General features: G+C 38.1%; 1 pseudogene; it reads right to left on the reverse strand.

Annotated features, from left to right (window-relative positions):
• Positions 1-1,213: 1,213 nt before the first annotated feature.
• Positions 1,214-3,078, reverse strand: LOC130038364 (interferon-related developmental regulator 1-like; annotated as a pseudogene).
• Between the last annotated feature and the right edge of the window lie 13,083 nt (positions 3,079-16,161).

Here is a 16,161-nt window from a genome sequence, read left to right on the forward strand (position 1 = left end):
GAGTGTGGAAAGGTCAGATACAGCTGAATCTCAACAAGACAATGTTCATGAAAAACGAACTAGTCCCTGATGTTCCATTTGCTCTCAAAAGAACAAAAATCTCTGAATGTAGCAGCTATGTGTACCTGGGTCCAGAACTTAACATGGTAGAGATTTAGCTACAGAGCTGCACAGGAGGAAGAGAATGGCGTGGAACACCTTCAAGAGCATCAGTGAAGTTGTTCAGCAGATGAAGAACCTTTGTCTCCAGGCACATCTTTTCGACTCCACTGTTCTTTCTGCACTGACATATGCCTCAGAGACCTGGGCCCTACGAAAACAGGATGAGAACGCTATTTGGGTATCCTAAAGAGGAATAGAAAGAGCTATGCTTGGAATATCACATTTCACTCAAGTGAGAGAAAGAATCCAGAGTTCCAACGTCTATCGATGATCAAGAATCAGCGCCGCTGTCTCATTTGCCAAGGTGTCAAAAATCAGATGGGCCAGACATGTAATGTGATTTAGAGACGACCACTGGACTAGAGCTGTTACCGACTGGATTCCATGGGGCATCAAAAGGATGCGTAGCCACCCACCTACGAGATGGTCAGACTTCTTTGTCAAGACCCTGAACAGACGGTTTGAGGCTCTTCGTGTTCCTGGAGTGAGCAGACATAATTGGGCTACACTAGCAAGCAATTGGGCTACACTAGCACACGGCAGGGACATATGGAGATGTTACGGGCACCCGCTCGAGCAAATCAAAGATTAACCGGATAACAAGTGATACAAGTGATCCCTTGCTATTAAAGCTACCAATGTTGATGTAAGAAAAAATATCTTCAGAGGTCACAGTCACTGTCTTCCCATTGTTCATCGATTTGCTCCAGGAGACCCAGTAACGTCTCCATTTTGAGACTTGTTGCTGTGTTTGGCATATTGAATACGTCATGGGTAGCTTGCCAGGCTTTACTATGCGGGTGAGATACTCTTGGTAGCTTGCTGGGCTCTCCGAGAGGGCCAAAGGAATCCGACCCAGCTTGGCAGGGCTGGCTGCACGAAAGGCAAATGCCCTACAGCTGTGCTATCGCTCCAGCCCATCTTCAGAAGTAAAAAAGTTAAAAATTACCAAATATTGTATGCCCAGAACTCCATTATAAACAACTCTGTAAATCACGGTTCCTCGAATTAAAAAATTATAGATATTTAAAATTATCTTCAAATGAAACTTTTAAAGTAGTCCTTCAGTGAAGAAAATGTAGGACAATCCTACGTCTGCTCTCTTGTCTTGATGTTTGCTGTGAGATTTTGTTAAAGCTCTGAAGGGTGCAGAGTTATACAAATGCCATCAAAATTTAAAAAATCTTCATTTTTTTAAGCACTGCAGCATTAGGCACCGCAGGCTCAAATTCAATGTGTAGAATTTATTTTCACTGTAAGTGGTATAGCATTCCCTCTCTGAGAAGCTCTTTCAAGATGTTATATATGTGTGGTTTGGGTTCACCAATCAATATACATTCGTTCAGAACCAAATTTAAGTTTCTCTTGGAAAATATTATTCCTCAAGCACTCTGTGGACATCTCTGAACATCAATTGCTCTTTTCTCTTGTCCATTTTGGTCCAGTACTTATATCCTTGTATGGACAAAGTTATAGTATCTTAGTTAAATACTCCATGTCTTCATAAATAATTCAGTCTTCATCTCTCTGACCTATTCAAACAGAAATGTCAAAGACCCACCAGCAGCTATGCTTGTTTACATCAGTGAAAGAGATTTAATAGGCTGTGGGAAAACACCGCAGCTTTTTATTCACTTCATTGATTGGGCATGTGGTTAGTAATGATGCCGATGTAAGATGTGAGCTGATCTGAAGCACTGTGTTGGTGTTGCTGTGAATTGCATTAGTGTCTTTCTCTTTGAGACAGGACTGGTGAAGATATTTTACAGACATTCCAGAGATTCACTGTCACTGACCTCCCATTGTTCATCAATTTGCTCCAGCGGGCCCAGTAACGTTTCCGTTGTGCAACTTGTTGTTACTGTGTTTGGCATATTGAATATGTCACGGGAAGCTTGCCAAGCTTTACCGTGCAGGCGAGATACTCTCCGTAGCTTGCCAGGCTCTCTGAGAGGGGCAGAGGAATTGAACCCAGGTTGGTCGAGTTGACCACGTGCCAGGCAAACACCCTACCACTTTGCTATTGCTGTTTATTAAAGTCATCTGTGGCAATAAAACCGCAAATACCAAAGCAAGTTGCACACGTTTTTCTAGCCTGGTTGTTCCATCACAAATTAATTTCTTTAACATTTATCAGAGTCCGAAGTCTTTAAAACCTCTTCAGTTACAATTCCAGAACCTAACTGAATACAAATAATAGATGCTGGTGCTGCAGTTGCGTGCTTATATTCACTCTTACCATTTTTACAGTCAGACTATGAAATTTTCAGTTAAAATCATTTTTTCAGGATAAAATTTTAAGTGATGCATGTGTATTTTAAGTGACTTCAAGATTTGCCGAGCTTGTCTTTGCATTCTTTTATCTAGTGTCAGGTTATTTAATCACTTCAACTTGTTTGAGTCTTCTTAATATCCTTCCTCTACAAGACTTTCTGGTCAATGAGATATATAATTGCATGCTCTAAACAAAGTGGACACCATTTTTTAAAAAGAATATATGAAGATTTGGAGAAAATTGGGAGTTTAACTTCCAATTTTGAAAGGATCACTGTAAACTTGTTTCAGTCTTTCTGCATCCTCATCACTAAAAGTTTGACTAATTTGATGCTGATCACTTTCTTTCATTTCAGTTGCCCCTTACTTGCCACTACTACTGTAAACACAGTAGGGAACATACACTTACTTTTGGTAAATGGGCATTGCCTTAGACCAGACTCTACATGTGCTTGGATATTAGGGAGAATCAGATTTTAGGGCTGCGCCTTGTACATGTTCTTCTGTGTAGCCATGGGTAGCCAAGCTGAGAAGGAATCTTCCCGTTCCCATCAAAGGGAAACATTTGGTGTAAGAATGGGTGATGGTGGTAGCCAAAATTCCAGTGAAGAGCTGTGATCTAAAACCATACATGTCTCTCATGTAGACGTTACTGCCTGGAATTGAATATTTGAATGATCTGAGAAATACATAACTTTGTGTATTTTTCACAAATGAGAAGATTTCTAGGATCATTTGATGACTAATAAACTTAAACTGACTTATTTTTTTATTATGGCTAAAGTGTTAGAGCACATGTGTGGATGGGCAAGGCATGGACTCATCTCCCGGACTATAAGCCTCTCCCCAGTACAACTGGGAGTGACCCTACAAATGGTCTTTGAATCCACAACAACTAACAAAACTATATAATCAGTAAGTCTTTCTAAAGGGCAAAATTACACAGGCAGTGAAGACCAAATAAATACATATAAATTTAAATAACTTTAAGGATTAGAAAGCTAGAGAAAAAGTTAGTACTAGAGAAAATCTATAAAATCTGTAAAAATTGGAGCACTCCAAATTTTAAAGTCTTGAATTTCTATTATAGAAATTTGTTGGATGTACTTATTTGAAAAAATAGAAAAGTTATTTAGAAAATAAAATGTGTGAGAATAGAAAAGACATTTTTCATATTATACAATAGGGTTGGGGAGTAGCCCTACTTATAAAATTATAGTAATTAAGAGAGTTTTCTAGTCCTAGAACAGGACTAGAAAAATACATCACTTGAACAGAACATACAGACTAAAAACAAATACATGTTTTTACATGGCAAAATTTAATAAGATTTTATAAAGAGTTACATCAAAATATCTGATTAAAATGGACAACAGACTTAAAATAGAATTTTTTCCAAAGAATATGTTCAAAGAGACTTTAATAATTAGACAAGATATTGACATCACAACGAAGAAGAAAATTGCAAATTAGAATTCAAAATGAAATATCAACTTGTATGCATTTAAAAAAGTGAACTATTTAAAAAAGCATTATGAATATTTAAAGAAAATGTAACTTATGTATTATTGGTGGGAATATAAAATGGTGCTGTAACCATGATGATGGAGAGTATAGTTTGTGAAATAATTTGACTTAGATTGCCCAAATGCCCAACAAGTTCACTTCTGGATACATAACCAACATAATTTTAAAGTATTTTAAAAAAATAACTATATTCCTTTAGGTTCTGTTCATAACAACCAAAAGGCAGAAGTAAACAGTTGAGTAAATGAGTGACTGTTCTGAATGTTATACATGGATTCTGACACAAGTTAAAACAGATGAAACTTGAGGGCATTATTCTAAGTGAAATTGCCAGTACCAAGAATATATTTACTGCCTGAGCCCACATATATGGATTATTTAATGTAGACAAATGCATAGAAAAAAATAGAGAATGGGAATTTTCAAGGCACCGTGAGAGGAGGAAATGGGGGAGTTATTGTTAATGGAAAAAGCGTTTCAGTTCTGCAAGGTGCACAAGCTTTGGAGATTGGTTGTAAACAATGTGTTTATATAGAGTATATTATACTTAGTCCTAAAATATGCATTGAAATAATTAAGATGGTCGGTTTATATTATGGATACTTTATCACAATTTAAAACCTTGCATTTTTTAAAAAATCAAGTCCATTTTCCTACAAAGCTGACATTTAAATGTGAGTAGATGATAAAGCCATGTTTGGGAAAATAAGAAAGAAAAAAATTGCTAACTAGAGATTTCTATCTGAGAAAAAATATTTGAAAACATATTTAAGGAAAACAGAGCATAATAATTTCTAACTATTAATTAGAAATGTTTAATGAGTATAGAAAATAATCATCAGGATAAAAAATCAATGTATATAAATCTTGTGTTTTTTGTGCAAGCTATGAGTTGAAAGAAAGAGAAATTAAGAAAACAAACTCATTTATAACTGTCAAAAAACAATAAATGCCTGGACGTAAACCTAAGAAAAGAGATGAAAGATCTGTATGCTAAAAACTATAAGACATTACTTAAAAATGGGAAACCCAAGGAAATAGACTTCTAATGCTCATGAATTGGGAAAATAATCATATTTCTCTTGAAATAATCACCTCAAAATCTATCCATTTTGTACTCAAAGTCACAAATTTATCTTTTCAACGGAAGATTAGTGTTTGATTGAGCATAGCATAGTTTTCTAATATGAGAAATTTTGCTATATTCTATAATTTTTGATTTGTTAGTTCCATATTTTGACTGTCATGAATGAAATAATACTGGTCCAGAACCTTTCAAATAAGTGTCTTTATATTCAGAAAAAAATGCCTGAAAGTAGTATCACTGTATCAAATTATATGAAATTTTCATGTTTGTCTTTTCTTTTTTCTTTATTCCTTTTGCTATTTTGTGCCACATGAACCTATGCTCAGAGCTTGCTCCTGATTCTGCACTCAGTAATCAGTTTTGGCGGGCTCAGAGGAGCATATAGGGTGCTAGGGATCAAACCCAGGTCAGCTTGATGCAAGGCAAGTGCCTAAGCCACAGTACTGTCCCTATGTATGTCACTGTCACTGTCCCTGTCTCCTGTTGTTCATCAATTTCCTCGAGCAGGCCCAGTAACGTCTCCTTTGTGAATTAATTTTTATTTTTAAAAAGTAACCATACCATTTTTTCATAGCTACCATACCAATGTATGGCATATGGACCAGATACTATACCAGTATATTTTGATTAACATCATTCCAGGGTTCATTTTTCTCTACATTCTTACCAATATTTGCGTTTATTTTTATAGGCTATTCTCATTAGCATGTGGTGTATCTCATTGTGGTTTGTTATTTCCCCTAATAAGTAATACAGAATAAGTTTCTATGTCTGTGGTTCATCTTTAGAGAAATGTCTATTATTTTCTTGCATTTTTTGATCTTTGGCTTATATCCAGCAGTGCCCAGGGATTACTCTCGTCTCTGTGCTCAAGGATCACTTCTGGCAGGGCTTGAGGGACCATGTGGGGTATCAGGGATTGAACATGGGTCAAATGCATGCAAGGAAAATGCCCTTTCCACTCTAGTATTGCTCCAGACCCACATTTAAAAGAATGATTTCTTATTTTGTTTGTTGTGAAGTTGGAGGAGCTCTACCTCTATTTTGGATATTAAACCCTTGTAAGATTATTGATGAAAAAAATCTCCCAATTAAATGAACACTGGTGGGAGGATGGGAGTAATATCATTGTATAACTGAGACCTTATCCTGAACAGCTTTGTAACAATATATCTCAAAGTGACTCAATAAAAAATTTTTTCCCAATTGCTGGGTTACCTTTTACTTGTTCTCCGAGGTTTCTTCTTCTCTGTTAAACCTTTTAAAATTTATGTAATATTCTAGATTTATCCTTGCTTTGTTTCCCTTGCAGTTCCTGTTGACTCTAATGTTGCAGTATACACAGATAGCAACATTTATGTTTTCTATTTTATAGTTTTCTATTTTATTGTCTGGAGTGATAGCACAGTGAGTAGGGCATTTGCATTGCACGTAGCCAACTCATGTCCAATTCCTCCAATCTCTCGAAGAGCCAGACAAGCTACCGAGAGTATCCCGCCCGCATGGCAGAGCCTGGCAAGCTCCCCGTGGCGTATTTGATATGCCAAAAGCAGTAGTAACAAATCTCACAATGGAGACGTTACTGGTGCTCACTCAAGCAAATCCATGAACAATGGGAGGACAGTGTTACAGTGCTGCATTTTATGGTTTTAAGAATCAGATAGGGGCTAGAGAAATAGCACTGCGGGTAGGGAGTTTGTCTTGCACCTGGAAGACCCGGGTTTGATTCCCAGCATCCCATGTGGTCTCCTGAGCACCACCAGGAGTAATTCCTGAGTTCAGAGTCAGGAGTAAGCCCTGTGCATCGCCGGGCGTGACCCAAAAAGCAAAAAAAAAAAAAAAAAAAAAAAGAGATAAAAATCTTTACTTAATTTAATTTTATGTATAATGTTAAATGGTGACCTAAGCTTATTTCTCTTTCTTTCTCTTTTTCTCTCTTTCTTTCATTTTCTTTCTCTCTTTAATTCTCTCTGTCTTTCTTTCTTTCTTTCTTTTTCTTTCCTTCCCTCCTTTCATTACTTCCTCTCATCCTTCCTTCATTGTTTCCTTCCTCCCTCCCTCCCTCCCTCCCTCCCTCCCTCCCTCCCTCCCTCCCTCCCTCCCTTCCTTCCTTCCTTCCTTCCTTCCTTCCTTCCTTCCTTCCTTCCTTCCTTCTTTCCTTCCTTCCTTCCGTCCTTTTCTTCCCTTCATTTACTTAATTTATTTTTTCCCTTCTTTTCCTCCCTCCATCCCTCCTTTCTTCCTATACAATTTTCCATTTGTTGAAGAGACTTTCTTCAGTCTTATGAATGTTTGCTTTATCATAGATTGAAAATTCATACTATTGTGTGGGTTTATTTATAGGGTATATTTTCTATTCTATTAGTCAAATTAATATTTTAATTATTATTTATTTATAATATATCAGGGACTGTGACATCTTTAATTTTTCTCATAATAGCATTGGAAATTCAAGGGATTGGAGCCATAGCACAGAGGGTAGGGCGTTTTACTTGCATGCGGCTGACCCGGGTTCGATTCCCAGCATCCCATATGGTTTGCAGAGCACTGCCAGGAGTAATTCCTGAGTACAGAGCGAGGAGTAACCCCTGTGCATCGCCAGGTGTGACCCGAAAACCAAAAAAAAATAGTTTTGGAAATTCAGCGGCTTTTGTGGTTATAAACAAAATTTAGAATTGTTTGTTCTACCCTTTAAAATGTCATTGCTATTTTTTTAGAGATTGCTTTGAATTTGTATATTGCCTTAGATAAAAATGGTCCTTTTATTGTTTATTCTTCCAATTTACAAATATTAAATGCATTCCCATTTTTCATCTATTATTCTAATTTATAATTTACAAATACAAAATGTTTTCTCAGTACTTTGCAACTATTTTGTTTTCTAATGTCATATCTTTAAGCATATATATATATATATTTAAATTTTTATTAGTGAGACACCATGAGGTACAGTTGTAGACTTACAAAATTTTGTGCTTGGGTTTCAATTATACAATGATCAAATACCCATCCCTCCAACAGGGCCCATTTCCCACCACCACGGATCCCAGTATCCCTCCCACCCTCCATCCCTCCCATCCCACCCTGTCTCTGTTGCAAGGCATTCCCTTTTGTTCTCTCTCTCCTCTTGGGTCTTGTGGTTTGCAAAAGAGGCATTGAGTGGCAATCACATTTGGTCTATAGTTTACTTTCAGCATGCTTCTCCCATCCTGGGAGGATTCTACCAACATCCTTTATTTGGTGCTCCCTTCTCTATCTGAGCTGCCTTTTCCCCTAGCAGTGTGGTTGGCCTCGAGGCCATGGAGCAAACCTCCTGGTACTAATCCCGGCCACCCTTGGATGTTAGTCTCCTATTTTGTTACTTAATGTTCCCCAGATGAATGCAATCTTTCTATGTCTATCCCTCTCTTTCTGACTCATTTCACTTAGCATGATACTTTCCATGTAGTACCAGTTGTATGTAAATTTCATGACTTCATCTTTTCTAACAGTTACATAGTGGAGTACTATGTAGCATATGCATATATATATTTATTTCAGCTGACTTTTATATTTTTTTAATTAGTGAAACTCCACGAGGTACAGTTATAGACTTACAAATTTTTGTGCTTATGTTTCGGTTATAGCATATATATATATTATTTTATTTTTCCTTTGGCTTGGGTGGGACATGTTCCATTTCTGCCTATGCTCTGGAAACACTTCTGGCTCTGTCTAGAGTGTCACTCCTGAAGGTATTCAAAGCGCTGTATGTGGTACTCGAGATAGATATTGAGTTGGCCATGTGTAAGTCACACACTTTACCCTGTACTATCTTTCCAGCACAGACTACAGATTTTTCACCTATCTTTAAATTTTGCTAATATCATTCAATATTTTGATACAGTTATAAGTAGGATTGTTTTCTTAATTTCTCTTTCTTTCCAATCACTCTTCATATATATAAATGCAACAAATTTAAGTATTTAGATTTTGTATCCTGCTGCTTAATTACTGAAGATATGAATTAATTTAAGTAGTTTTTATAGTTTTAGCTTTTCTGTGTACATTATCATGTTATATGAAAATAGTGATAGTTTAACTTCTTTCTTTTTTTTTTTGGCTTTTTTGGGTCACACCCAGCGATGCACAGGGGTTATTTCTGGCTCTGCACTCAGGAATCACCCCTGGCATTGCTCAAGGGATCATATGGGATGCTGGGAATCGAACCTGGGTCGGCCATGTGCAAGGCAAACGCCCTACCCGCTGTGCTATCACTCCAGCCCCAACTTCTTTCTAATTTGTATTCCTTTACTATCACTTTTGCCTTATTGCTCTGACTACTTTTTTTTTCCTTTTGGGTCACACCTGGCGATGCGCAGGGGTTACTACTGGCTCTGCACTTAGGAATTAACCCTAGCAGTGCTCAGGGTACCATATGGGATGCTGGGAATCAAACCTGGGTTTGATTGGGTTGGCCGCGTGCAAGGCGAATGCCCTACCCACTGTGCTATTGCTCCAGCCCAATCTCTGACTACTTTTTAACAATTTGAGCAGAAGTTTTAGTTGACCATGTGATAAAACTCTCTGTAGCACTGTCCTCCCATTGTTTATCAATTTGCTCGAGCGGGCCCGGTAACATCTTCATTGTGAGACTTGCTGTTACTGTGTTTGGCATATCTGGTTGAAAAATTCTAGACACTATTTCCTAATAACATAATTCTTTAGGCCCTGAACAGGGTAAGCCATATGCATTTTATTCTAAAACTCAAACATGGTGGAACATAATCTTCATGTAGATAGTGATCATAAGAAGCCTTTATTTTTGTTTTGTTTTGTTTTGATTTGGCCATACCTGTTGATGCTCATTGTTTACTTCTGCACTCTCGAGTCGCTCCTGGTGTTGGTCAGAGGATCATATGTGGTATGAGGGATTGAACTCGGGTTGGCAAGGTAGAAGGCTGTGCTATCTCTCCTGTCCCAGGATTATAAAAAATCTTATTTACCATTATGTTCCTGTTGCCTAACTCAGCACCCAGGACTATACTATTATGAGGAATTCTTTATGTGAAATTGTGAAAAGATAATAACTTTTCCCTATATCTTACTTGAATGAACTCTAGCTTTTTATAATAAAGTGGTGCTTCGAGATTTTCCAAAAATTATCAAATCTATTGTAGAGCAATTATCTCAGACTTCAGATGGAAGAAATATTACTTTGTATCAATAGATTTTTTAAAGACCTCAGATATTTTAATTTATTGAAGGTTCAAAGTGGTATCACAGTGTAATATGATCAAGGCAAAAATAGGTTGTCTTCAAGGCAAACATATGGAAGTATGATGCTCAAGCCAATTCCTACTAATCTATACTCATGAAGTCTATGGAGAATAATATCCATAACTATTATTTAACAAACCATGCCATAGGTGGTTTATTATATAAAATGGAGATTTTTTTAAATCTGGCCATGCTAGTGGTTTCAATTCATACTCATTTATTTGTACCTTCAGACTTTTCCTCATTCAAGACCTAATTATACTTTATAGTTGCAACAATTGATTTCTTGTCAATAATCTTGCCCCTTCAGATCTATCATCTCTAAAGCATCTAGAGTGATGTTTCAAAAATGTAAAATATATTTTAAATTCTCCTTACTAAATCTTTTTAATGACTTTTAATACACCCCCACCACATACACACTGATACAAATATTTCCAGGGAAAGAAAGAGCGTCCAGAAAGTGAATTAGTGTCACCACCAGTGGTTTATGACTTAATCAGTGAAGCCTGTCTAATGAAGCCCCAATAAGTTTTCATAAGAAGTAAGGCTGGTTGGGAGAGTTCTCAGATTAGGAGCCAGAATACTTTCATATGTTACTATCTTGGATATCAAGCTCTGAGAAGACCTAAGCATCTTTGTTAGGGCCTTTCCCTGTATATTACTTTATCTTATTATATATATATAATATCTTTAATACCCTTTATCATAAATAAGTAATATAGTGAGTAAATGGTTTCCTAAATTCTCTAAGATATTCTGGAAACATTAATGAACCCAATAATTGGGTTATGATAATCTCTTATGTGTATATAGTGGTCATGAGCACAGGTAGCATTCAGTGCTTGAAACTAGTCTTTGAAATTTAGGGTAGTTTTCTGGGATAGTTTGTTACCCGTGGAGTATGATAGTATCTCTGGATATATATTGGCATAATTGAGTTAATTCTGCAATAGCCCAAGAGGGCCAGAGTTGGTTTTTGATGTGAGGAAGTAACCAACCAGACACATTAGATTTGAGTCTAGGTACTCATTTAGAACCCAATTCCATAAACATCATCATTTGACTACTTGAAATTAAAATGAAAACGGGTCGCATTTCAGAAAAAAATATATAATCTAATATTTTTGTACATACATATTGAAATTCATCAGTTTATGTCAGGCAGCAACAAGTGTAAGCCAAAAAGAACTAAACTCAAAAATATGGAGAAGGAAAAGTGTTTAGAATAAGTAAAATCAATAAAAAATCAATAAAAACGTAAATGTAAATGATAGGTTGTGAAGATAACATACATCAAAAGTCTGAGAATTGTCAGACACATAACCTAGAGCAAACCTCTAAGTGTTTATTCTGGTTTGTCTTACTCAGCTTTCTTGTCCCTTTTTAATTTATTGCAGTTATAAAGAATTCAGGATAGTACAGGTGAAATTTATTTTTCTTTCTTTCTTTTTAAATAATGTAGGAGTACTGCTATTTGTTCAGCCATTGATTAAGCTAATTGAATTGAGCATGAACTCCACATTACTTTTTTATTTTATTGTATCACCATGAGATAGAATTATGAAACTTTCATGTTTGAGATTCAGCCATACAATAATGAAACAACCATCCCTCCACCAGTGCACATTTTTTACCACCAATGTCCCAAGTATAACCCCTCCCCCCACATACATATCAGAGTCCTCACCCTGCCTCTATGGCAGACAATTTCCCCAATACTCTCTAATTTGGGGTATTAATTTTGCTCAAATTTTCCTACCACTTTTCAAGTCTACCTGCCCAGGGCAGACGCTAGATTATGTATTTTCCATAACTCATTTCAAATATCATGAGAGCTTGTGCAGCCGAAATTGTTAATGTAAATTTTGAGTTGTAAATGGTTGGGTTCCAGAGACATCTCTATATGGCACTAATGCATTTTGGGATTCAATTGGGAGTCTCTGGGCCAGGGCTGTTGGTACGCTAAGATGGCATCCGGAGGCAAATTGTGGGCATGACAGCTAGTCTTCTGGGCAGGTGGTGACCCGGAAAGGGACAGCCCAGGTCCTCTGCTGCCGTGCGGCCTGGAGATTTAGTCCTGAACCTGCATACCTGGGCCTTGCTTGTGGTAGCTCTTAGTCACTGGGATTCCATCTGGAGTAAACGGGGAGACTGCACCTGCTCCATCTGGGATGCCCCTGGTGATATTGGCTTGCTATGGGGCCCGGACAGATCTCTAACACTGTGGTGCCTTCCAGGACTTGCCTCTGTGTCTCTGGGTAAGGACTGTTGGTGCGCTAAGATCCACATTAAAAAATTTTCAGCAGATTATATCTTGGTGAGGTCCATCCTGAGACGGTGGAGTCAGGCTTGGGGTATGGCAGCAATTTTGGATTATGGAAGCAAGTGGCTGCTGGGGACTCTGCTTGGGTGGGCACAGGCCATCCAGCCCCCTCCAATTTACTCTTGTCTGGTCAGCCATGTATGAGTCTGAGCTTAACTGCAGCTTTTGATATCTTTTGAGATTTATTTAGGGGTATCTGAGGCAAAACCAATAGTAGAGCTTACCGGGTGGCGCTGAAGTTGGTTCGTGGGGGTGATTGCCAGTGTTTCCATGTGTATTGGGAAGTGGGGGAGGTAGCCCATCCTAACAGAGTGAGCTTCTATAGCTGAACAGGAGTTAGTTTGTGGTTGTGAATCCCAAATACCTAACTTTTGGCTGTTTAATTTCTTGGTACACTTGTTCCCATGTTGTTGGGGTCTGGCCAAAGCCACAGCAGCAATTTGGGCTATTAGGAAGCCTGAAGGCAACATCAGGCTGATGCACCGCCCAGCAGGTACAGGTTGACCTGTTGGCAGCACCATACCCGCAGAAATTTATTTTTCATTCTGTCACAAAAAATTAAATATAGTCATTCCCTTGGTCACTTATTCAATTGTCCTCTACTGGAAGATGACAACATAACAGATACTGTCATGTGTCAAGGTATAGAAGTCTAAATGCTCATTTCTTTTACAAGTAGCCAAAATCTGGGTCCATCAACCCTATAAAAGTGTAGCTCTTGCTATTATCTCATTCCTAATGTGTCATTGGAAAGCCCTTTTGGCAAGCTGTTTTAAACTATGCCTCTTATATATACCTTGGGACTCACCTCTTTTGGGTTCTAACCCTTTCTTATCAAGTGGGCAGACAGAGAGTAAAAGAGAAATGAGCCAGACCTGGAAGTGGCATGTATCACTCCTCATACCCTTTCAGCTAAACTCAGTCATATGGATGCCCTAAATATAATGAAATTTTGTATTTATATTTGCCCTTATATGAGATAGACAGTCTTCTGGAACCTAAGGAAAAGTGGGGAAGATATGTACTGATGATTACTAGCAGTACCTATATATGGGGCTCATAGATTATTTAGCTTTAGAGTAATAGCCAAAGCAATTGTGATTGAAAATGTGACTACTCAGGAAATGTAGCAGAAAACATAAAGGGGGTGGAGTGCATGGTGGTCATTGTTTTAAATCTACTGTGAAGTGGGTGTGGCATTGTGATTATGTGCATATTAACAGTATTGTAATTCACCAAGCCTCAATAAATTTGTATATATACAATTTTAAAAATTTTGTTTAGAATAAATTTGTTTTATTATAAAAATAATAAAAATAAAGAAATTAATCAGAAGGAATCTGAGAGATAATACAGAGGTTAAGGTGCATGTTTTACATGACTCAGACCCAGGTTTGAGCCTTGATATGCCATATCCACATATCCCTTGAGTCCCACCATGGGTTAGACCTGAGCATAATGGCCAGAAAAAAGAAGAACTAAAATCAAAAAATAAGAAAACTACAAAGGAAACACCAGAACTTTTTCTGAGTGAGAAAAGCAAGGGGACTGGATATATAGTACAGCAAGTAGGCCACTTGTTTTTACACATTGACCCAGAACACCCATATGTTCCAAAGAGCACAGTTCTGAGTCAACCCTGAGTGAAGAGCAAGGAGTAAGGTCTGAAGGCTACCAGGTGTAGCTCAAAAACCAAACAAATAAGAAAATGTCGGGTCAGTAGTATAAGTGCCATTATAGTCCTTTCAGTTTCAGACATTTATATGAGAGTGTCATTTTTGTTCTCAAAATGCTATTTTGTTTGCCTACACTGAAGAAACCGTGATGGAAAAAAGTCACCTTACAGGTCAGATTCACGTCAGCTAAGGAGCACTCTGCCGGGTCCTGAGCTACGTAGACAATGTAGAAGGAGAGACGCGTGAGTTGTCAGCCTTCTGTAGTTGTTATCTCAGTAAGAGGGTGTGAACTTGGAGAGCTAACCAAGTAGCTCTCAGAGCATGCTGCACTCCTGAACTACTGATGTGAGGATTCTGTGTCCTGTGGGAGGGTAAGCAAGGAAGTTATTCATCTCTGCATGGAGAACCATGAAGAGCAGGGAGAAAGCCAAAGCCTTGGAAGATGTGTCACATCATCACAGTGAAGGAAGGGCTCCAAGGGCAATTGAAGCAGACACAAATGAACAACGACATGAACACATGAACTAAGACATGTGAAAAGAAAAGTGATACCGCTAAGACGTTTCTTGGTAAATGGTAGTGTATTTCAAAATATATTTGTCGTCTTCCGAAAGATCTTATAAGACAACCATTTCTCCTAATAGAACAGGTTTTGAAAAGTAGCATTTGCATCTATTCTTACAGAAAAAACCTATTTTGTAGGATTTTGTTTTCATGTTTTCTAGTTTCCTATTGGACAAGAATTGTTTTCTCATCCAAAGATCAGAAGTCCAGAAACAGTTACAGTCATATTTATGGCATATAAAGTATTTGTATTATCTTACCTTATATGAATTTATAATCTGTCAGGAATTAGTCTAAGCACCTTCCAGAAATTCACCCATTTAATCATCCTAACAACCCTACAAAGTAAGTACAATTACTAGCTGCATTTCATACATGAGGAAACAAAGGCACAAAATATGAAGTCAGCCAGTCAAGATTACATATCCGAGCAAGCCAAGACTCTAAAGTCTGTAATTTTTAGAGGCAGGTTAATTTCAATCATTAGGTCTTATCAAAAAACACAAAGGATCTTTCTTTTGTGATATCAGCCGCCTTGCAGTTCATAGAATTCTGATCCCCTTCAAGGACTAAGAGAGTGAGGCAGTCAAAAATGTCAGATCCAAACAATGTGACTGCAGCAGAGGCCTTGAAGATTCGACTGGTGGAGTAGGCCTGGCCCAGGCAGGGCTGTGAAGAAAATGTGGTAGTAGCCTGCTGAGCTGCCAGAAAAATGGTGATGACAGAGAGAGCGAGGCAGAGTTACAAACCAGACTGTGCAGAGAAGAAGCAGCAGGCCTTGGCAGCAGGTGGGCCGGAGCGGTGCGAGAGAGGCATGGGTCTCCGGCAGCGTCCATCTGTGTTGTCTTGTGGCTTGTCTGTCAGTCGTTTTTAGCTGGGTGACTTCTGAAAGTCGACTGCCCTTCACCTCAGAAAATACTGTTGACAAAGAGAACAATAGTGCTTCCAAATGGAGACTTGGGGAGCTGGCTGGATCAATCATTGGCTCCTTTAGGAACTGGGCAGAGAATTTCTACCATCTTTACTGAAGGTCCCTAGTGGACGCAAAGTAGACCACTAATACAAGTGGTAAATCCCACTCTGCTGTGACCTTGCAATCTAAGTTTTTCAAGGAGAACAAAAACCACCATCTGGCAAGTCCCTACAGAACATTGACAGAGAGCCCTGCCGCTAGGATATGTCCACATTTCTGCATATGATCCTGGGTGCTGAAATGAACTAAAATGGTTGGAGATCCATTCAGTGGATTCCTATCACTTGAATGCAATGAACTATCTTCCCTGGTA

Source organism: Sorex fumeus, unplaced genomic scaffold (genome assembly GCF_029834395.1).
Source record: "Sorex fumeus unplaced genomic scaffold, SorFum_2.1 ptg000075l, whole genome shotgun sequence".
NCBI lineage: Eukaryota > Metazoa > Chordata > Mammalia > Eulipotyphla > Soricidae > Sorex > Sorex fumeus.